At 48.8% G+C, this 23,213-nt stretch overlaps 1 protein-coding gene across 2 annotated transcripts in view; it reads left to right on the forward strand.

Annotated features, from left to right (window-relative positions):
* cadm2a (cell adhesion molecule 2a) overlaps positions 1-23,213 on the forward strand; it is a 292,739-nt gene that overhangs the window by 119,842 nt on the left and 149,684 nt on the right. The gene's annotated exons all lie outside the window — the stretch shown is intronic.

The following is a 23,213-nucleotide window of genomic DNA, read 5'->3' on the forward strand; positions in this document are numbered from 1 at the left end:
TTGGCTGCCACATTTCATTTGCAATCATCTCCCTGATGCTGGGATGGTAATCAGATTTGGTCGTGGTGTTTGCAGCAGTGTGTGTGGAAGTCACTCTGAATTTTTTTTTACCCCCCTCCATCTGTTTACTGGAAACTGAATTGAAGGCCCTACGCAACAGACAATAAACGCAGTCCCTCTCCACTTTTTTTTTTCTCGTAACCTCTGTCGGTACGTTTCTGTTGACTCGTAAAGAGATGAAAATTGGCAATTCCGGTGCATCAGAAATGTATTTTTGCTTTTCATTAAAGCCACAAATATTTGAGCATATGCCAGTTCCTGAGTCTTGAACGCATGAACCCAAGCCTGTTATCCGGAGTCTCCATATGTGGTCGGACAGTATCGGACGTTGAACCCTCTCAAAGGGGTTAGAATCTGAGCAGCACAGAGACAGCTATCGCCAGCCTTTTCCCCCTATGGTGCATTTGCTACCGCAAGGCCGACCTCTATGGGTGTAGGAAATGGGTCAGTTGCCCTCACAAACTCAAAACCATTTTGGAGGAATGTATAATATACATTTGCTCATCAGTTCACAAATACAATTAGAATCAGAAGTCTGTTCATAACTGTTTGTAAATACAGGTGTCCCTCAGTAAGTCAGGTTCTGCAAAAGTCTCAGATGTAGCTACAATAAATGAAAATAATTTGTGAGACTGATACTCTAATATTTTTATAAGCTCCAATATTAAAAGTTTAGACTTAAAACTATTTTTTGAGATCTTTTTTGAAAAGTATTGCTGGGGTAAAGGGCAAAGCTAATTGGTATGAATTATAACTGCATGAAAAAGAAAAACTAATTTTATATTACTGAAAATGAACATTTGCAATCCTACAAATTCAGCATAAACATCGTGACTGATTCATCCTCTAGACGTATGCAGCGTTCATCATCTTGTTATTGATCACCAGCACTACAGATTTCATACACTACCTATAAAAACTGTGGAAGTGAGTTTAAATAATTCCGTCCCACAATCCTGTTTTCTTTGTGAGTTTTACTGACATCTAGCAGCTTTCTGGGTGAACACAGGCTGTGTTTTCTCTCTAACAAACAGAAATTGTACCGAATAGATAAGCATTCAGATTAAAAAATATGGACAGTGGGAAAACGCGTCTTCTAAAATTCACAACTCGTTAGCTATAATAGTAGGAGTCGGTCAGTTATTATTATATATTTAAACTGCATACTGCGATAGACTGGCGCCTGGAACGATGTGCATCTCATACAGAACTCTTCTGACTGAAAAAAGTCTTTGCCCAATATGGTTTCATAGCCTCTGTTTAGTTTTCAATAGGAAATAATGATGTAATTGTTGCAGTACACTGACCTGGTTTTGCTTCTTTATACCAGCAACCAAGATTGTGCTCATGTGAGACCAGAAAGTAAGGGCAGGGCAGGTGAAGCTGGAGGGAGCGGAGACATTGATGACTAGAATTTCCCCCCTTTTCAAGAGCAGTGTTCACATTCAAAACATCTTTCAGCCTAAATGGATTTCATAAATGATGTCCTGCAAGGCTCTAAAATGAACGCCTCTGACTTCTCACAAGGAATTAATTTTGAAACTAGACCTTGGGGTAATCGGCAGACCCAGGAGGTCCATTTTCACCCAATAAGTACTGCAAGATTGTCATGAAACGTCTGCATGGATGCTAATTTGAGTGGAGAAATTTGGTGCGTGCTTAAATGTGTCGGTTTTCCATCGGCACGGACTCTCTACCTTAGTCAACAGCACGAGAACGCTTGTCCCAGGTGATGAAGATTTTCTGGCTTCTTCTGCTGCAAAAACAAGTCGTTCAGGCTTGATTGCAGATCTCCAGTGTCAATGGGGCCTCATTGCCATATCCTCAAGGTCAGGGGTAGGTCTTCCTTGCGTCAGGAGAAGCTTATGAGTCTAATCTTTGCTTTGCCTGCAATCGGTGAGCAAACGTGTGAGACTAGCCTTGGGGGACAATTTGAGGTGTAATTAAAAAAGGAAATGACCCCAATTAACCTTTAACCCTAAGTTATTGGGGTCACTGACTATGAGAAGGATTGAAGCATTTGTGTGAAAATAGGTTGTGAGTGCTTTTTCCCTGTAGAAAGCTTCACACTCCTCACCTTATATGCCAACGTGATTTAACGTGTTATATAATCCACGTCTGAATAGGCAGGATTATGTTACTACTGTGGAAAGTCAAGGCTTTCCCTGCCATTCCGTGTAACTGGTTTTGCTCGAATAGCTTATTGTGCTTCCCAAAAAGGTTTCCTCTTTCAAAATAATAAGTCTACTCGTTTGCATTTGTTCCTTTGATTTTTATGTGCTGCTGAGAAGACTCAGACTCTTAAGCAGTTAAATAACACTGTCGTATTAATGGGACAAAGAGCAATGCAAATGCTGTGGGCCCTACTGATCCAAGAGAGTAATTTCCCATGCTGCATAATGGACATTTTTTTACAGGTACCGAGGGGGAGAGGGTTTTAGTCTTAATACATTTTACTTTCAGTTGTTATTAAATTAAATTATTAAATCAATTAAATTATTATCATCAAAGAACAATCAATCAGTTGTATATTTTTTATTACTTCTATCAATTACTTAGTGTCCCCTATATATGCAGCAAATTCTGTACAACATGTAATGGAAATAGGAGATAAAGAAACATACAAGAACAATTGGGGAATAATAAAATCATGTCTTATTGCTGGTTCAAATTATTTGTGCAACTGTGCCTGGCAGACCGAAAAAGTGAACATTATGGAAAATTAATTTCAGAAACACTTTACAAATGGGCTTGATTGTTTGTGGTATAGCGTTTTAGCTTTATACAGGTGCTAACTTGTAGGCACCCATTGAGATATTAAGTTTTAAAATTAGTTTGGGTGCTATTCGACAGTGACCACATACATGGATTGGACTTCAGTTTCCCTGTTGTTTGTTCTAAAGGACGGCAGTCTGCTTTCCGGGAGCTTCTTGTGGGGATGCAAACACAAGCTGTGACAACGGGGGACTGAAGGTCAACAGTCTGTCTTGGCTCCTTTTTTTCCACTTGCTTCTCTTTGTGTTCTGTTGGTTTTCCAATATGCAAGGAAAGTTATTTTGTTCCATGCGCCGTCGGCCCTGGCAACGACACTCGGTGTAGTAATAAATCACGGAGTGGACAGACGGCGAGTTATTTGCATTCAAGTTCTGTCTGCTTTTGAAGTCAAAGATGTGGAATTGAATTTTTTTTTTTTTTTTGCTCCCTTCCTTACTTTCAAAAGCACAGGTAATGATCTCAGAGTTCAATGAGGTGTGTGCCTTGTTTTCTTTTTAGGACCTGATGATGCAGCCAGATCATTTCACAACTTTTGCTTCAGATAGCTCTGCCTCAAACATAGCCAACAAGTGAACTCGTAGCCCTCAGGGTATGGCCTGGCCAGGTATAACTACACATTCTCTGCACAATTAACTTGTTTTTCACAATAACTTCTAACGGTGATCAGAGGAGATTCTGAGAAGATTTGTGGTATCCTTTCATCTCTCGTTGCTGATGCTTTTTTGTGACACAGCGGTGTTCACTGGCATAGTAAACTAGGGAAAAATTCAGATTTATTGGCACCGGAGGATCAAGTCTTGTGCTGTGCTGGAGTCTTAAGTCACAGTTCAGGATCGTGGATATCGTTCACCAACTTTCACAGTGGAACTCAACCCAACGTCGTGAGCTTCGACAGGAGTTCCAGCAAAGCAATGCTGCAGGGAGGCCCTCGGAGATACTCCTGCACTGAGGAATCTTGTTTGGGAAAATCTCGGCCCTCGGACCCAGGCCTATAATAAGTCTCCCGTGAGACATCGTCTGTGTGTGTCAAGGTGGCGCTGTCCCAAGTGAGCCCTCTGTTCCTGGACATCAGTCTTCTCCCTACTTCCGCTCTTCTCCAGTAAGATGTCTCCTGCCACAGTGTACTTGTTGCTTGTTGAAATGTGTCCTGGAAAGTGTTTTTTTTTTTTTTGTCTTCTCCACCACAGTGGTAGCACAGAAGCGTTCATTAAGGAAATGGCACCAACACCCAGAACCGCTAATTACACGTGCAAAGACAGTCTGCGACTCATCTCACACAGCAAGCGCCAGCCCCCCGTCCTCCCGACGCCACCTCCGTGACATTTGCGTTCCAGTTCAAGGAGCTTGGATTATTTCAACTCGCTTCCACAGCGTCCTTGAAAACATCACTGTTTCATACCAGCCAGCAGGGTATCTGTGATTTCTGTTCTTGACAGATGATCACATAGGGTGTTATTACTTTTATTTTATTAGCCGAACATTCTCGTCCTGTACCACTTACAGTGCGTGAGGAATGGCGTTTTAATGAAGGAATAGCTAGGATCAAAGGAAAAACTGATTTCTTTTGATATTTTACATTCAAGAATAAAATGTCTACCGTTGTCGTCTTGCATAGGTACAGTAGCCTCTGAAGGTAGCATCTGTTCCTTTGCAGACGTAGTATGTTAGCCCTTCCCCCTATGGCAGCAGTCGCTATTCCCCCATCCTCCCCCTGCTGAGGAGGCTTTTGTTTCCCTATCCTACCCCTCCATTGAAGTAGCTGCTGCTCCTCTATCTTCATCCTATGGAAGTAGCTTTTGTTGCCCCATCTTGCTCTTGTGGTGGGAGCTTGTGGAGCTCGCACTATACTAGGCCCCTGAAGTACACTCTGGAGTGCTGCCTGTGTACATTGGCAGCCGGACAGTTCTTCGCAGGGACTCATCGGTCTCCGTCAAAGTCATTGGTTCCGACAGCTATTTGAGGAACCGTGTCCATGCAGGCAAGGACAAACGCACGCACACACACACACACACACACACACACCCACACATACACAATCTACAAAGCACCGCTGCTGCCTGCAAATGTGCTGAAGACAAGATTTCCTGTGCAGTATTCTCCACAGTCTTTTAAAATAGTTTTTCGTTGACATATTAAGGGTATAATAAAAGGGGAAATGGTCCCAGTAGATTTCTTTTTCTGAGCCATGCTCCTGCTTGTGTGTGTTTTTTTTTTTTTTCCAGAGCTTTTGTGCTGATTAGAAGTTTTTCTCATAGGCAATAGACCTTCAGGTCAATTCAGCATAAGCTGGTCCACACAGTAAGCCAGGTGGTTTTGAAAATGAGGCTGTTAGAAGGACCTAGGGGAACACAAGGGCAGATTTCACCTAATGAAGCAAAGGGCAGCCAGGAGCTCCGTGTCTGCAACCCATGGATGATAACCTAGGATGACCACTGACTAAGCTGGAGCATCGCTTTGGCTTCTTCGTTAGAAACTTTAAACTTGATGCTTTGGTAATTTTAGTGTTCCAGGCTGTTATGTATCAGGCAAATGGGAGTCATTAAACAAAATTGAAGCCCCTGCAATTCCACAGGCTGATGCCATTGTTCTTCAGCTGCCACTGCCAGCGGAGTCTCCGAGCTCAAAATGTTTAGATGAGACAAGGGAATAGGCCGTGGCACCCGCGGTGCACCAGCAGGGATAGCCAGTGCCGGTACCACTTGCCCTAACAGAGGCAGGTGGAGATGGAAGTTTGTTGTTGTGGAGACACCTGGATAATTGCAAAGTTGCCCGGGGGGAGCCTCACAACAGAGATGAGGATGCGCGCTTTGCTCCTCTCGCATCCAGCAGGTGTTTTGAATTACCCTGCAAAAGACCACCAGGATGCACCGAGTGTACGCTCTCCACGTTTTGAGAGACACCTCAGCTAGAAACAGCGATCTTTGCTAAACGCTTGGGCAAGACACAGTTAGGGGCTGATTGTTGAGGCAAATTAGAGCGAGGTGGGTTTTTCTTTCTCCACTTACCTTTCGCAGTGAAAAGTGCTTGACAGCAGCAGTAACACCGCAACTATTTGCAGGACGTGAATCGGAGGAGGGGGGAACAGTAGCTATGGTTAAAGCATTTTAAATGCAAAGGGAATCCAGCACTGCTGTTGTATCATTGAGAAAAGCACTTAAATTGAATTATTAGGTAAATACCCCGCCATATAAGTGGGTAAGCAATTGTAAGCTGTGTTAATCGCTTTGGATAAGGGTGTCTGCTCAGGAAATAAATACTGTACTGTAATAACAGTCCAAGAGTTCCAGTCATGCATAGTGTGTTGGCGGGAGCAAGGAGATTACAGAATTTACTCCGGATGTTCGCACGAATTGCACTGACCGAGATGCCAAGTAAATGGATGACCAAATGAACGTGAACGGTCAGTTAACAGTCATTCATCTTTATTATTGTTTCTTACCTGATGTTATTGAGAAAACAGACATACGCTGACACTGAAATTGTTTGCACTCCTGAATCATACTGCTTTTTCCTTTCTTCAGTACGCTTGTAGCTGGGTCCGCTTTGCTTGCAGTATCAGTCATTTCTTGACCGCAACTAAAGGGCCCAAACTGTACAGCTGATCCAGGTAAATCATCGGTCTGTCCGAGCTACCAAAGTGTTTTGATTACAGTCATTTTGCCAACCAAATGCTGGGTTCTGCCTCCATGCTGAGTCGTGTCGAGTAGGGTTTGTTACCATTGACCATGTGTGGTAATGATGGGTTGTTTGTTCACGGATAGGCTCTTTACAGCCCTGTTATGTTATAGAAGGTGAGTTGAGTGTGACCATGATAGCAGAAGGTTTTTCATGTTGGTGGTGCATGTCTGCTACCTACGTACTCAGGGGAATGATACGTTGTGATTTCTAGGAAAGCACTCCTCCTGTCCATCCCCACCTGCTAAACCTGATCATATCAATAGATCCAAAAGAGGCCAAAAGGCTTGCATCAGACCTCCTTGGGTGTGGACTACCCAGGTCCACTGCTGTTTACTTTAGAATACACTCAGTCCTCATGTAACTGGGTTCTGTACAAGGAAAAACTGTTACAATGGCTGGTGAAAACACATACACTGCTTTTTCAAACAATGGTCTGATTTATTGTATACAACAGCGTTTGCCCAGTAATAAGTCATTCAACTTCCATACATGTCCTTTGATTTTGTAGTCATACAACACCGACCAAATGAAACAATCCAAAATCACAGCACCTCTTCACAACAGAAAATCATCATTGAATAGATTTGTGTAATCTTGAGAGACACAGCATGTAAAGAAATGTAAAGAATGCAATTCATTTATTTATGTACAAATTATGCTTAGCACAGAGCAGCATGAAAAAAACTACTGTCTGCTTCCTGTCTCATTGCCAGTCATCCAATCACACCCATCCATCGTCAACAACCACTTGTCCCGAGCGGTGTTGCGGCGAGCCAGAGCCTAGCCCGGCAACACAGGGCACAAGGGAGACACCCAGGACGGGATGCCAGTCCGTCACAAGGCACCCCAAGCAGGGCTCGAGCCCCAAACCCGCTACACAGCGTACACCAGCTAAACCTGCCACACCACCACTCCCCCCCATCCAATCACAACCAATGAGTAATGCAAGTTCCACAAACGGTACGGCTGGGATGAGCAGGATCTCTGAAATAGGCAGTAAACAATGATGCCACATGTCCTTCCACTTTGTAAGTGTAATATGCTGACTGATGTAGCAGATTTATTATTATTAGTAGTAGTAGTAGTAGAAGTTACTGGTTTAGCTGAAACTTTTCTCCGATGCAGTTTAGTGCTAAGCTACTTAATCGGCACATTTGTTCAGATGGGTCATTTTTACCGGAGTAGTTCAGGATAAGTACCTTTCTCAAAGGTAGCACAACAGGAGGTTGGGTATGTTGTAAAAATAAATTCCAAACCTGTTATTGTGTAAATCAGGGCTCTGCAAGCGGGGAAGGTAACAGGCTGTCTGGGCACACCTGAACCCAGGTAATTCATCACTGACAGTCTATATAGCATGTCTACTCAGTAGGACGTGAGAGATGACTAGATCCACATCTCAGCCCAAAGTCCCATTGAGCCAGCGTTGAGATTCCCCTAATCTCCCTAATGTATCCCCATGCACACCCACCGCAGACACCTGAAACCATAGATGTTTCTCTATTGCACCAGAGCACTAATAAATGTGTGATTGCACTTCACCGGGAATCTGTCTCTTGTCCTGTCCCGTACCACCAAGCAGAGATTGTCACGCATTTTAAATAGTTTGTACAATATGAAAAGCCTTACAGTATCGTAACTAAAACATTCTGACAATCGTGTGAAGATGTTCTCGTACGTGTTTATGTTTAACAGAAAGACGAGTTGTAATCTTGCGGACTTTATTTCTTATTTCTTTATTTATTATCCAAAACAGATCAGAATCAAATAATTACAATTTGTTTGTCTCGAGTGCAAGTTGCTTAATATCCTATGTATCCGCAATCTCTGTGACCCCGCATTAGACTAGGGGTTTTTGAAAATGAATGAAAGTTTAACATTAAAATGTAGAAATAATCATTTGTTACAAATCTTGTACAGTCTTCCCCTCATTTCAAAGATAATGCATTCCTGAAAAATCCTCCGTAAGTCGAATACTCTGTGAAAGATGTAATTCCCATTAGTTTGAAAGGTAAATATTGTGTTCCTGAGCCCCAAACTGAGAATCATTTATGCTAAAATATGGCCAAGTCCCATCAAAGTAGATAGAATTTCTTTAGTAGTTAACATCAATTATCATTACATGGTAGTTTCCAGTGATTATTTACTCTATAATACTGCATGGTTTTCCCTCTGTGCTCATTCGGGTCTTTCAGTTCTTCCAAGTGCCTCTTCAAGTCTCTGCTGCTCTATCTGTAACGTGAAAAACCGCGTCTAACCCTCTCACCACATAAAACACCGTTATACACTGAATTAATATACATATGAACACCTCCATATGATTAACCCCCCACAAAATCTCCCTTTGATCATATGGTTTTTCTCCTAGAGTCCAAAGATATAATTCAGGTGAATTGGTGACTCTAAATTGCACTTTGCGTGTGTGTGTGTGTGTGTGTGTGTGTGTGTGTGTGTGTGTGTGTGTGTTAATTGCTCTGCTGTATAAATAGGTGGATCATTATAGGGACTTTATTGCGGTAAATCACCTTGGATAAAGGTACTAGCTAAATTCTAAATAATACAGATTGCAAGTAGCTTTGGAGGAGAGTGTCTGCTAAATGAATAAAGTGCAAGAAATACCTTGTGAGATGTAGAGCTTTTAAATGCAATTTCTTGCGAAGCCAAATTCACATAACTCAAATGGATGTATACTGGCATGTGACTATTTATTATATGGCTGTTATCGTTGCGCATAAATACCTTTTAAAAACGGGAATTCGCCCAAGAGTGCGATTTCAGTGAACAAATTAACCCTGAAGGTTATGTCAGGGATGGGTCTATAAGGCTGATTTTACTCTGATGGCTTCTGTTGGGTTCTCATCGTGAAAGGCTGTGCAGTGCCACTGCTCCATCAATGGGTCTGTTGTCTTGGTGATGTCTAACAGCATGAGGAGGAACGGGCTGTGGGGAACTAACTGAAAGGTTCCAGTCAGAAGCGACACACGGTATTTAGTGGCTTTCAGGAAATCTAATTTGAATAGGGTACAAATATCATGTTTTTTTCATATAGATCAAAGGGTTTTTGCAGTCTTCATAGTTTACTGATCAGACAAGTCAAGCTTTTGTTTTAAGTTTCGCTAATAGGAACACCAACAGTTAACGTGGCAGACTTTTTGTAAATACGAATCCAATAACCGTTTTTGGAGACACGGAGACACCTGTCAGCTTTGCTTTGGGTTTTCTCGTGTCTACATCAGCTGATGTGAAACGTCAGAGTTCCCTGAAGGTCAAGAGAGGTCATCAAACATTGACAAAACAAATTCCTCTTGTTATTTTTTCCTGATCTAGGCTATGAAATGCATTCTTCCCGGTCAGTTTGATACTGTCAACTTGCAGGGTCTCTGTTGGTGCTACTCTGTGTCTTTTTCCAATGATCCCTAAATGACGTAATGCTATGAGATGTCAGTCCAGCTTGTTTTTTTTTTTTTTTTTCGTGTTGGTGGCAGACAAAGCGCTTTCAGCTCGCATTGCAACGCTAGTGTTTGGCTGTGTGGTTTGACATGACATGATAAAAGTGTGATCTAATTGCATACATGATGTATGTGTGGAGTATGATGGGCCATACGAACGGGTCCCAGGGCTTCTTGGATGCAAGTAGGTGGCTGCCTTTGCATTACCTCGGTCATCTGCTCTGCTCAAGGGCAGCTTTTGGTTCTTCTGTGATGACGAAAGCAAGAAAGCGATGCCTTGCCCTGCCTCGCTGACCAGCTCATGTGCAGGACCTCCTGTGTTCAGCATCCCTGACGCAGCACAACACCTGCTGCCATTCCCCTGGCAACACCATCAGTCCAAAATACTATGGTGGAAGCCAAAGATGACAACTACATCTCGTGGGTGTTCTCTTGCCATTTTCCCGTAGAGGGAGGCTGGCAAAATAATGAACGTCATTTTGTGTACTCTGCTTGAACAGAAACTCTTCCGTTCATGCAAAGAGTCAGATGACAGTTGCTGAAGGAATGGTATTTGCCCAGGGAGTTCATTTATACACGCTGTTGAGGGAGCAGCGGTCACTAACCGCACCAGGGGTGGGAATGGGCCGCTCGCTCAAATATTGCTATGCACGTCACATGCTCTCGGGCCTCCGTCAGACACCATTGTGTACCCAGCTCCACTTTTGCCAACATCCAGTCCATCAGTATAAATTAGTCGTCTCGTTAGAGGAGTCCTGAAATCCCCCTGACACCGGTGCTGATTGCAGACACCGTGGCATTAAGAGATGCAGCGAGGACCACGAATGAACAAAATGGGAAAGGGGCAGCCATTAATCCTGATTTTTCTGAGCGTCTCCATTAAGTCGAGAGAAAGAATCTCCAAAGACACAGCCTCGCAGAATCCGGAATGGATTTTTAGGGCTTTAGGAAAGGGCCGCGAACAGAGGCGGCGCGTGCCGTTCTGTCCGATGGCCTCAGACCGAGAGCGGCCACTCAGGACGGCGGCACAAAGAGACGCAGCTCCACTCAAGTGGGTTTTGGTACTCATTGTAATGGGGCATTCTTCACTGGTTCTGAGGCTTTGGGCTGGGAGAAGGAGGCTGAGTCTGATGTTTACCCTCTGCTGAAGTTTGCAAAGGGGCGGTTGGGCAAAACCGCTGAAGGGGATGGAAGGATGAAGACAGTCCAGACTCATCAGGCTCCGACACAGAGGACACACCGTTCCAGGGTTCGGGGTCTTGCCAGTGTGACTTTTCCACACTGCAGCCTGAGCCATGCTTAGAACGCTATATGAAACGGCTGCAAAAACAGCCTCCCCCCGTCCCCTGGCAGCATTCGCTCGCAGCCCTGCCAGCCAGAGTGAGTTCACACCAAAGTGCATGGGAGCCGCTTAGTATGCGAGTGGCACTTCTCCTCTTCACAGGCCCATTATTCAGGGATTACTGTAGTGTGTGTGTTCGTGTACGCGTGTGTGTGTGTGTGTGTGTGTGTGTGTGTGTGTGTGTGTGTGTGTGTGTGTGTGTGTGTGTGTGTGTGTCAAACATTGGCATTTTATGGCTGCTGGTCATTTGACACAGTGGCTTGGTTTTGCAGATCCAGTCAGAAGTTTTCGTTTCACCTTTTGCCCTGCTTCAACACAAGTTTGATGCAACTTATTTTTATGATGCTGCTATTCACAATAAGAGACAAGACAAGTGTAACTTGAGCACACGGGACACGGTGGCGCAGCGGGTAATGCCAGCGCTTTGTACGTCCTGCACTGCTCGGAGTCCCGCTCAACGCGTACGGAGTTTGTCTTCTCTCTCCCCATGTTCGCACTCGTAGACCTGCGCTGGCGACCCACGTCCGTTCCCTCCCTTGCCGGTGGTAGCTCCGAGTACTTCAACTCGATGGCGCCTTCATCCCTCTATTTCTGTTGACGTGTAAAGCTTTCATCAATGATACTAACACTTTGTGAGCATTTTCACAGGAAGCGCTATCCCAGCGCCGTAGGGACTTCCGGGGTTTTGGGTATCCACGCAGGCTGCATTTGATGTTTGATATTCAGAACACGTTTCCGGTGAGCAAGAGCGAGACAGGGAGAGATACGACGGTCCCCGGTTCAGCAGACCTTCACTCAAGCACCCCCCCCCCCCCCCTCGGACCCAGTGCCGCATCCGTCCCGCCGTTGCTGCCATGTTGCCGTCACTCCTTCGGGCGCCTTGTTTGCACGGCGGTTGAAGACGGCTGGGACACGCTCGCTCCCGGAATGCTTGCGTGCGTCTCCTTTGATGATGAGCAGAAGCCGGAGATGACACTCCTGGGCTGGGATGGGAAAACGAGGCTCTCCCACCTTCCCAGGGGGGTTTTGAGCCTCGAGCGCAGACCCCAGGCCTGTCGCAACATGGGCCGCTAGCTCTGTGCCGCAACTTGTCGTCGCTCAATCCTGCCAGTCATCGTCCGTGGCCTTATGGCCCGTTATGCCATTAAACGGGGATATTTTGGTGTGAAAAGGGGAGGATGAAGCAAAAACTTTCTCTTCTGACGTTAACTTGGAGCTGCTGAAGTTGGAAGGCTGACACGATAAAGGGAACGGGGCGTCCAAAACAAGACATACCTAAACTGGCATGGAGAATACGCGGTGGCTTCAGTAACATCCGCTGCGTAAAGTGGTAAATCGGTTTGGATCAAACTGTCGGCTAAGGCATCAGACCCCATTGGTAACTTATCAGTATTCACGCGCTGGTTGTTCACTTATGACATTGCCGCACTTAGTGCTAATATTTTTAACATTGTCTTGGGGCAATAACACACTGTGACAGGAACCAAGTAAGTAACTGTGACGCCACGCACTTGTTTTCTCGCTCTCTCCGTCGCTGCCTCCATCCCTCACGCTTCCTCTGTCTTTCCCTCTGTCAGTCCCTCTCTCTCCCTCCTTCTGTCGCGATCGCTCTCGATCCCCCCGGGGACATCGAGCGAGGCCGGCAGTGTCGCCGCACAACGGCGAAAATAAAACCTAACAGATGTACGGAACGACATGATTAAGCGCCGCCGGCTCCTCCGGGAACAGATATTAAAAATAAAGGCCCTGTTGGGACCCTGGAGCCACAGAGACACGTTTAAAAAACGCTGGCGGCAGTAATTTCCATAGCGGTGCCAGTGGAAAAGTAGCGTGGTCACCCCCACAAGTCCAGGAGCCGAGGGCTAGTAGACTTGGTCATGCGGCTGCGTTCGGGGGCCTCCTCACGTTGACTACTGAGAAGCATTCAAGGAGAATTTCATGATACTTGTACACGGTGCTTGTACCTACGACAAGAAACTTGAAACCTGAACTTGAGATCAAGGCAGCTTTCCCTCCCGAGTAGAACCGAATCGAGTGCATTTCCACCTTTCGCCTTCGGGGGGACAACGTCTTCGGGCTTAGCGTCCCCTTCCCCGGCTTCAGCAGTCCTCTCGCTGATCGAGGTCCGAGTCCTCCGAGCCAAAATGCGCCGACCGGTGTTGACGAGCCATCTTTGCTGTGAACGGGCCTCAGACGTTTATGAAGATTGGGTTCCTGCCGATGATGCGTGGGGGAGCTTCGGGGGTCAGCGTGCACCCTACTGGACATGAGAGTGCCCATTCTGGCCGCCGCTCAGCTGCGGCACGTAAGAGATGTCCCCAGGTAGACGGAGAGGAAAAATACTAGGGAAAGGAAAAGAAGAGACGAAGAAAGAGTTAGTGAAAAGGAAATGGAAAAAGGGGGTAGGGGGTGATTGAGTGTGTGTGGAAGAGGAGGGTTTAGCTGTCAACCTCAATACTTCATTGAGGATGTGCAACTGAAAATGCAAAAAGCAAATGTGAACGCAGGACTTGTCTTACCCAGCAGGAGCTCAGGCCTACGTTGCGGCCCCATCCCACAATGCGTCTCCTTGCACTCTGCAGCCTGGTGGCCCCCGAATGAGCCCAAATGTAGAGGACGTGTGTTTTATGGAGGAAAAAACATGTGCAGTAACTGTGGAAATCGTAGTGTTGCGTGTAATATAAAAAACCATAGTGAATCGCGTGTGCTGTTGATAAGGAGTGTGTGCGTGCGTGTGCGATGACCAACAGCGTTATCCAAAATAAAAAGGCATATTTCCAGGGATCTGGTCATGCCAGATGTATCGTGCCCCAGTGGGCTGCAGCATCGGTGCAGGGCGACGGCGAGCTGAGATGGGGAGGGGACACCTAACCCGGGTCACATGGTTTCAGAACAGTCCTGATGCGGAAGGCTCGTCTTGACGAGATGGCGGCGTCCTCGCCGAGCGCTGCGGCCGATCGGTGACATTTTCTTTCCGCGTCGCTTCCGCGCGCAGCTCCCGGCTGCGAACCGGCAAAGACGCGAGGGAAGCGTTGAAGGAGGCGACGCCATTAAGAAAAGGCCCGCTGTCAACCTGAGCCGATTCGGGCGCGGCCCCAGAGCGAAGGAGTGGAAAAGGGCCGCAAGGTTGGCGGCGGGCTCTGAAAAGGCCACAGCGGGCGGCAGAGTTAAACAGAGCAGGCTCCACTGCGCCGTCCTCTCTCCGGGCGCCAAGGGGCCGTGGGGGGCCTGACAGCTGACAACTTAATTACCATGTCACTGGCAGCTTGAAAGGCATCCCGTTAACCCAACTGAAACATCCGCACGAATTTCCGTGAGGAACAGAAACACATTAAAGAGGTAGAAGTGCTCTTTTTTTTTTCCCCGTTGATGTTCTTTTCGCTCGCCGTTTTCCCTCTTCATTCACTCTCAGGTGGAACTCGTGTGGATTTCTTTACTTGCTTTACTCGCTTCCCCTCCCCCCCCCCGCTCCCCCTCCGCCATCGCCTTGCAAGCCAAACCGCTTTGGTTGCGTTTCCTCGAGCTGCTTAGTTCCTCTCCCTGCTCAAAACAAATTCAGCATGCGGGGTGCGATTTAATACAAATCAAATCAAAGAAGCTGGGAATCGTGCAGCGTGGGTGCGTCCACAAAGAATGGCTCATCAAGTGCGCATATAGGCACGACCGTCCTGCGAACCGCGTTCCGCCGAAGCTGCTGCCGAGCTGCCTCGTAATAGCAAACGGTAGCAAGGAAGCGCTGAGTGCGTTTACCCAAAGTGGTCTCCGACGCCCTTTATGCGCATATCCAACCCCGGAGCGGAGCGGAAGGGGATCTTAATGAGCGCCTGCAGCCACGTTCAAGTCCTATTGGCCGGAAGATCGCAGTCGTCATCCCCCCGCGGCACTCCCCATCACTTTCGATCTAAACGATATTCTATGACAAGGCAGCCCGCGATAATCACTCTGCGGTCCGTCGGCCTCGCGCCGACTGGATCAGCGGACCCGTTAACACGGGACTCCGGTTTGTTACCCCCGTCCCGCGCCACGGCAGGAGCCACCTGCGACCCGATCGTTTGTTTTCGAGCGGAGGATTTGCAGGCGGAGCGGGGGCTGGGGGAGAGTCTGGCCCTGCGGTGCTCCTGCTGCCCATTGATCTTCATGTGGAAGGCTCATTTAGCACGGACGCCGCGAGACTCCTCTTTCCCTCCATAATGAGCCTTTGTCTTTACGGCGCCGCCGTCGAGCCGAGAACACGGGCGCGCGGAATCACGGACGGCGCGCGAACGCAGATGACTACGGCTCAATTAGGAGATGCGCACACGCTCAGACGTTTGCACTGATTGAAGGAAAATCGGTTCGTGCCGCGAAGTCCACCGGGTGTTGTGTTATATGGGGGGGAAAAAGCGGCCAGGCCGCTGTTATCGCTCGCGCCGGTGTGATTCATTCCGTAGTCCCCACGTTGTCGTTCGGACGTTCGCTCTTTTTGTGGCCGCTTGTGAATTTTTCCAGGGACAGTCATTCGGTTCACTCCACCGCTTCATAAGACCGCGGCGGTTCAAATGGAACGATCGCCAGCTGCTGTAACGCTCACTGCCGAGCCGTCGCGATTGAAGTGGCGCAGGGCGTCCGTGAGAAAGGCTTACGCCTGGTAGCGTAATGTTTCGTCGTAGCGTTTTCCTTACGTTCGCAGGGATGCGATGAAAATGCGTGTGTATGTCTGAGGTCGAAGCATTTGTTTACGTAGTCCTCAGCCATTCTCCCAAAATACGCCGTTTAATTAGGTGAATGCGCCACATTCGGAGTCCTCATGTGCCCTTTGCAGCTGAAAATATCGTTTCTTTGCTCCGCCGAGGCTCCACGGTGCGAGGACTGCGATCCCACTCTTGCACTTGGTGACGTACGCCATTAACTGAGAATGCCTAACATGCCTCTCCGCTTTCATCTCTTGCCTAAAGAGGCCTTGTTTACCCCTTGGGCCCATGTCTTCACAGTAGCATATGTCATATTAATAGTGGCATATGCTTGAAATTAGCATTAACGTTATGGCTCTACCCCCTGTCTATTCCATCTAATGGTGACTCCATGGGCCACAGGTTGACGGCTGTGGTGGACCAGGTGCCCCGTCCCAGGGGCCTCTTTGCTCCGCATCTCGCCATCAGCTGGATTTTTACACTGATTTTACAGAGGTGCTTCTTAGGACAGTCACATCCAAACTTCCAATCTGAAATCTGCAGCCTGCATTGGAACTTCCTTGCAAAGGCATCTTTCCTAGCCAGTATGTCCATAGCAGGGTATTACTGTGGAAAAACAAGACATGTATTTGCATTTATCTGCTTATGTGATGCTTCAGTCCAACAGAATTCACAGTGTTAAATTGCTCATTTATACAGCTGAGTACCGGAGTATTTCAGGTTGGGTACCTTCAGGGTACTTGGGTACCTCAAGGGTTCTCCAGTAGAGATTCAAACCTGGGTTCCACAAGTTCAAGGCAGCAGCTCTAAGGACTACGCTACCTGCAGCATCAGGGACATCTGTACACATCTGGGATTAAGCCAAGCTCCATCCATTTGTTCTTCCTATCTGCGCTATAGGTCACTGGCCACCAGCAAGACATCCTGACCCCCACATCACCATGGCCAACTAAAAGTGAGAGAAACACACTAGAGGGTTTAGCGGTAGCATTTTTTAAAACTCTTTTACACATGGCATTGAACGTAGACAGAGATATAGATGTCTATAGTGTTGTTATAGGCATCATTGGTTTATCTGTTGGCAGACTGAAAGAACGCAGGACCCAGGCTATGTACGTATGTGACTATGTATGATACACTTGCAAGGTAAGGGGCGAAAAGGCTGTAGCGGCTCGGGCTGGTACATTTCAGCTCCGTGGATGTGGGTTCGAGTCTGCCTCGGCCTGCAACGTTTGTTCAAGTGGGTTTGTGAAACTGGCTGCATAGCAGTTCTTGTGCCCGGCCTGCGGTTTGTTGTCCCTCCGAGTAAAGTGTTTTGTTGCAGCAGCCGTAGCGTTTTACTTTAAAGTCGCGGTAAGTTGTTACGGCGCACACGGTATCGGCGCCTCCTCCCCCGGACCCAAAATTGAGTAGCGCGCTGCTGGTCGCGGGAAGCGGAGCATTAATGAGACAGGCCTCCGAAAGCCTGGGCTTGCTACCGCCTCTACTCCTTACTCTCTATTTGTCACGAGAATCAAAGGTGGCCGCCACCTCCGCCTCACAAACACGCCCTCATAACGCTCTGTTGCAGCCCTGCACCCCTTTCTAATGGAGATGTCAGGAGGAGCGTGCGAGAGGGCCATGTGGGAAAGCGGCCGCTGCGGTGCAGATGTGCGTCGGACGGCCCGACACCGCGTGGCGACGCTTTCGTCTCAACCGCCAAATAAATGTCCCCAGCAGCGGGAGACGGCCACGGCGAAACGGCTTCGCGAGCTGAACGGGAGAACCTGGGCGCGGTTCAGGCTGCTCCGGTGATTTGGCAAGCCTCGAGCAATCGGAGCCTTTGGATTATCCAAGACTCTGCTGGCCACTCCGCTTGTTTTGCAGTCGAGCTTTCGATAGCCGCTCTCGGTTTGCGCCTCCGCCGTGAAGCGCAGCCACCTCGACGAAGGCGCCGCGTTAGCAGGTGGGGGCGGGCGCGCTCACCGGAAGCAAAGCCGCGAAGCTGGGCTCGAGTCGCTGGTGACTCATTATGATTCAGCCCCGACAATGGGCTCGGCCGAGGGAAAGATTCACGGAGTGCTTTTCCCAGCTTGAAAGAAGGAACATCAATAGGACTTCTCCCCCGAAGTGGTGCTGGAGAATGTGAAGCGCAGGGGCCCGTACGGCCTCTAAATGGCTCTGGTAAATTCAGCGCTCGCTTTCGCCTGTGGTCACACGCTCCTGCCGGAGTTGGGATGTGCTCCACGGAGCCCCCGGGCGACGCCGCGTCGAGCCGGTCCGGCACGCTCTGACAGCGGGAGGCCGCAAACGCCGGTGTTTGCTTGAGGCCAGAACTCTCGGCGGTGGGTTAATTGGTCCATTACGGCCATCGTGCCTCTACGTTCTTAGAAGGAGCCCTTACTCTGACTGACTTGCATAATTTATCATTTTTCACTTACAGGCCTCTACAGATATACGGAATTAATGGGGGACGCAGCAACACAGCGGGTTTGACCGGGTCCTGCTCTCCAGCAGGTCTGGGGTTCGAGTCCCCGCTTGGGGTGCCTTGCGATGGACTGGCGTCCCCTCCTGGGTGTGTCCCCTCCCCCTCCAGCCTTACGCCCTGTGTTGCCGGGTCAGGCTCCGGCTTGCTGCGACCCTGCTTAGAATAAGCGATTTTGGACTGTGTGTGTGTGTGTGTGTGTGTGTGTGTGTGTGTGTGTGTGTGTGTGTGTGTTTAAATACCACTAGCAGAGGCCTGCTTGAGATCTGACAGAGGTCCTGTTACCTGTCCTCCCTTTGGCACCTTGTCAGAATGGAGGGACAGTGGGAGTGAAACACACCGGTAGAATGTCTCCCTGCAATTGGAGGAAGTAAATAAGTAGAAAAACTATGATAAAGCAGTGGCCTCCGGAGCACCACCTTGTCATGACCAACGCTGAACGCGGGTGGCGACCGTGAGAAGAGGGGTTGAGGCGCCGACCGAGACGCTGCGTCCTGATTTAATGAAACATTTAAACGGCTAAGAGCTGTGTTAAGAGACAGTTTGGAGTTCTTTCACTGCCCGGTTTCTGCTCAACTGAAACCTCTTCTAGACGAGCAACAGAGCTGGAGGGACAACATCTTACAGCCAGCCACAGACTCGGAGGCACAGATTTGTTCTGACCCTTATGTTTTATTTATTTATTTATTTATTTATTTATTTATTATATCGCGCTACATATGTGTATGCTTTGGCAAAGTTATTCTTATAACAGTCCCTGCAGAACCGAACCGAAACGGAATGAAGTGAGAGGAAGAAACAATGCGAAGGTGCAGAAAGTGGACTTTGTGAGGCGATGGCCTCCCACTGCAGTGATGTTTCCCTCCAGCGGCACACCTGGGCCTTCTCCACGTCTCTTTCTGTGTCCACAGGGGAGCGTCCCTCCTCCACAGCCGTGACTTGGCTGGACTCTCTGTGCATCTCCTGCGTGTCCAGCCCGCCCTGTCCGCCGTTAATGGGCTGCTTCCGCTCTCCCCCTTCCCGGCGACAGGCCTCTCGCCTGGTTTCACACTTTTAGATGTCCTCCTGTTTTTAGGATTGAAATTACGACGCAGCCATCGCCTACCGCCTCATCCTGGACGACGCACTCCGTTCCACCAAGAGCTTCTGTGCTCTGCCCAGCACCACCCAGCCTATAAATAACCTGCAGGTGCAACATGACCCAGCCACCATTTGCAATCCTGCCAGGACGTGCTGATGTTCTCCTGGCTGGGAGCGGAACCCGGCGCTCTCCAGGGGGCTGTTCCGGAGGAGAGCTACACGGCTCAGGGCGTCGTGTGAGGAGCCGCTTCTCACGCGGCGAGAGGCAAACCCTCCCCCCTTGGCGGAGTTCACGCAGAGGATGAACGCATCCGGCGGTCCGGGCGTAAAGCACGTCCGTCCGTCTTCGTGAAAGCGCGCGTCTGCGTGTTCGGTGGCGCACCCTGCCTGTCGTTCGTGCAGAAACGGAGGCGCGTGCTCGCGTGAAGCTTTCCGGGCCGAAATCACGCGTACTGCTGCGCGTACGTGTGGGAGCACGGGGGGCTCGCCGGGGAGGCAGCCGAAAGGACGGCGAGAGATCGGCCGCTTAGGATGCAGGTGGGCGCGCCGAACAAAGCGCTACATCTCTAAAAGACCGCGCTGACCTTCTCTCGCACGTAACCTTTTCTCGTGTTCCCCCGGAACGTGCCCGGCTGCCTGCGTTCCAACATCCAAACGGGTGCCGATCGATAAACCCGGATCCCGGCGGCGCGTCGGTTTTTGCGCGAGGCGGAGCGTGCGGCGAATGCTCTTCGCGTCCCGCCAACTTTCCCGTGGCGGAGACGAGAGTGGGCGGGACGGGTTGGGTGGGGTAGAGCGGAGAAGGGCCATCGAGGGAGGGGGAAGGGCATCTTGTTAGGAGTGTGACAGCTGGCGTGGGAACTTGCTGATACCATTCTGCTTCCCCTCCCTTCAAAACTCGCCATGTCTGATGCGGGAGCAGGAAAAAGTGCCTTGTCCTGAATATTTTATCGCACTTGTGTTAACTCGCTCGACGGGCCGCCGTATCTACGCCCTGACACCAGATAACTTAGCGTACGGTAAAGCGCTCTCCCCTCCTTATCCTCTTTATTCATGTGACTCTCTGGGTTATATTGGATAATTATTTTCTTGTGCGAGGCGCGGCGATACGGCGCCGTGTCCCGGCCGCGCCGCCGGATGGACTTTCCTGCTGGCGCTCGGGGTTTTCAGGGGGTCAGGCCGAGGGTTCGCGCATTAAAAATGTATAGGTGTCCTCTGGCCGGCGTGCCGGGGCGCGGGGCGATTCCTCTGCCGGCTGCTGTGCCTGGGCCAGATAAGCGGGGCGCCTCTGTCCCATAAACCTTTAATGCCGTGTTACATATTTAAAAAAATATGCATCGCACCCGGCGACCCTGCGGGCATGGGATATTACGGTGTTCTCCTTGGAACTGACCTCTCTCCCTCCGGCTAAACCAGCGCTGCACTAATGCACTCGAGCCATACCTTCCTACAGTCCCACATTTCCCTTTGTGTTTTATCGATCGCGCTCCAGGGAGAAGGTGAGAGTGAGGTTGGGCAGAGGAAGGCTGGGGGTGTCCTGTGTTTCGACGGGACGGGAGTAATTGCCCCAACAGGCGAGAGGCGGGGATCATTAATCACACGTGGCGCCGGAAAGGGCGGCTTGCAGAGTCCGGGGAATCGCGGGGAACGCGAGCCCCACCCCGCCCCCCGCGAATGAATCCTGAGATGCGGAGTGACGGCGGACGCACATCTGCGCAGCGGTTTCATTTTCGTCCTGTTTTCTTTCATCATTCTCCCATTTATTTCTTTATTTTTCCCTCGTTTGGAAGAAACTTCAGTCCTGAGGTGCTTAACGTGACATATTTCCTCCTTCCTCCGTTTTACCAGCTGCTGTGTCACTGGAGCAGCGCAGATTAAGCGCGCCGTTCGAGGCTCCGGCAGCGGGGACTCGAACCTGGAACCTTTCGATAAGGAGTCCACTTCCCTACCCACACCTAGCAGCGGTGCGTCGGCGACGTAACGTGTACGTTAGCGCGATTTGATCTGCGCTCAGGGAGGTTAGGATGGGAGGACGGATGGGTGTTTGAGTGCGCAGAGGCTGACTCCGTCAAGTCGATCGTTCCCCCCACGGGCTTGACGGCATCAAAGCTGTCAAAGTTAGCAAAGTGGCAGCTATGCGTCAGAATGAATAAAACTTCTCCTCCTACGCGTTTAATTATTTACTTTTCCATAACGAGCTTAAAATATGCAGCATCCGCATACTTTCCGAACATCACAAGTGGAGCCTCCAATAAAAATGTTGTTCAGCGCTGCGCTTTTGGTTGGCGTGACTGTGTCCTCAGCTACCTCACACCACTCTTTATTGGTTGTTGTACACACACACACACACACACACACACACATACACAGAGGGCCCCAGATAATGACTCACAGTTAACATCCCTGCCTGGATGACTTCACTGGGGAAAAACAAAAACAAAAAAAAAAAAAAAAAAAAAAATTCTGTGCATCTTAAATTAATTTCTGAGTATGTCCTCTCACTGTCCAGAGATACCGTTTCCCCTGAACGGTTGTCTTGTGCGCTGAGGAAGTGTCAACTTGTTATTACCATTTTTATATTGTATTGTTTGCGGCAAGTACAATATTTGGAGATAAAAAGTACTTGAACTTGTGTGCAAATTGATTTCTCTGCTGTGGAAGGAGAAAAGCCTGCGGTTTATCCATGGTTTTTTGAGTCTGTGAGTCAACGCGGGACAATTCTTACAAAAGAAAGGCAGCAGACAAGGAAACGAGAGAAAAGAAAGTGAAAGAGAAAAGCAAACGGATACATAATGCTTTCTTCCTCCCCTTTTTCCAGAATTGGGGAAACAGACAGCTGCTTTCAGGACGCCTCACGCTACACTCGGTGACGCTGCACTTGGCAGCGCCGGCGCCGTCTTTGTTGCCCGGTGTCAGTCTGTCTACTTCTTTCAATAGCGCAGTGATGTGTTGTTAATTAGAATGAGCGAGGTGTGCACACCTGAACCAAAGCTGTATGAATCCTGCTTACTCAAAGATACGACTCATTTGACTCCAGCCTAGTGAGCGCCGTGACGGACTCCATCCATCACCGTTCTGAAAGAGGACGTGCTTGTTGTTCGTGTCATCTAGGGCACCGTTAAGACGCGCGGCCCTTCGGATGATGAGCATGTTTCAAAGTTGTTTTTTTTTTTTTTTGGGACAAAAATGCAAGTTTAGTAACAATGGTAGGATGTTCACATCACGTCCAGGGTCCTTTCTCAGGACTCTTCTAGGATAGGCTGCAGACCAGACCAAACACCATGACCCTGTGTCTGTCAAGCTGTAATTGGATGGATGGATGGATGGATGGAAGAATGGACAGATGGATGTAGATGTTGATGGATGGATGGATGGAAGAATGGACAGATGGATGTAGATGTTGATGGATGGATGGATGGATGTGGATGTTGATGGATGGATGGATGGAAGAATGGACGGATGGATGGATGGATGGATGTGGCTGTTGATGGATGGATGGATGTGGCTGTTGATGGACGGATGGATGGATGGAAGAATGGACAGATGGATGGATGTGGATGTTGATGGATGGATGGATGATGGATGGATGGATGGATCTTCAAGCCATACTCAGTGGTCAACTGGCACATGGGTGGTGTTACCAAACGCAGAGCCTTATTGAGAAAAGAACATCATCCCTACATTAAAGTCGACAATGC

Source organism: Scleropages formosus, chromosome 4, assembly GCF_900964775.1.
Source record: "Scleropages formosus chromosome 4, fSclFor1.1, whole genome shotgun sequence".
NCBI lineage: Eukaryota > Metazoa > Chordata > Actinopteri > Osteoglossiformes > Osteoglossidae > Scleropages > Scleropages formosus.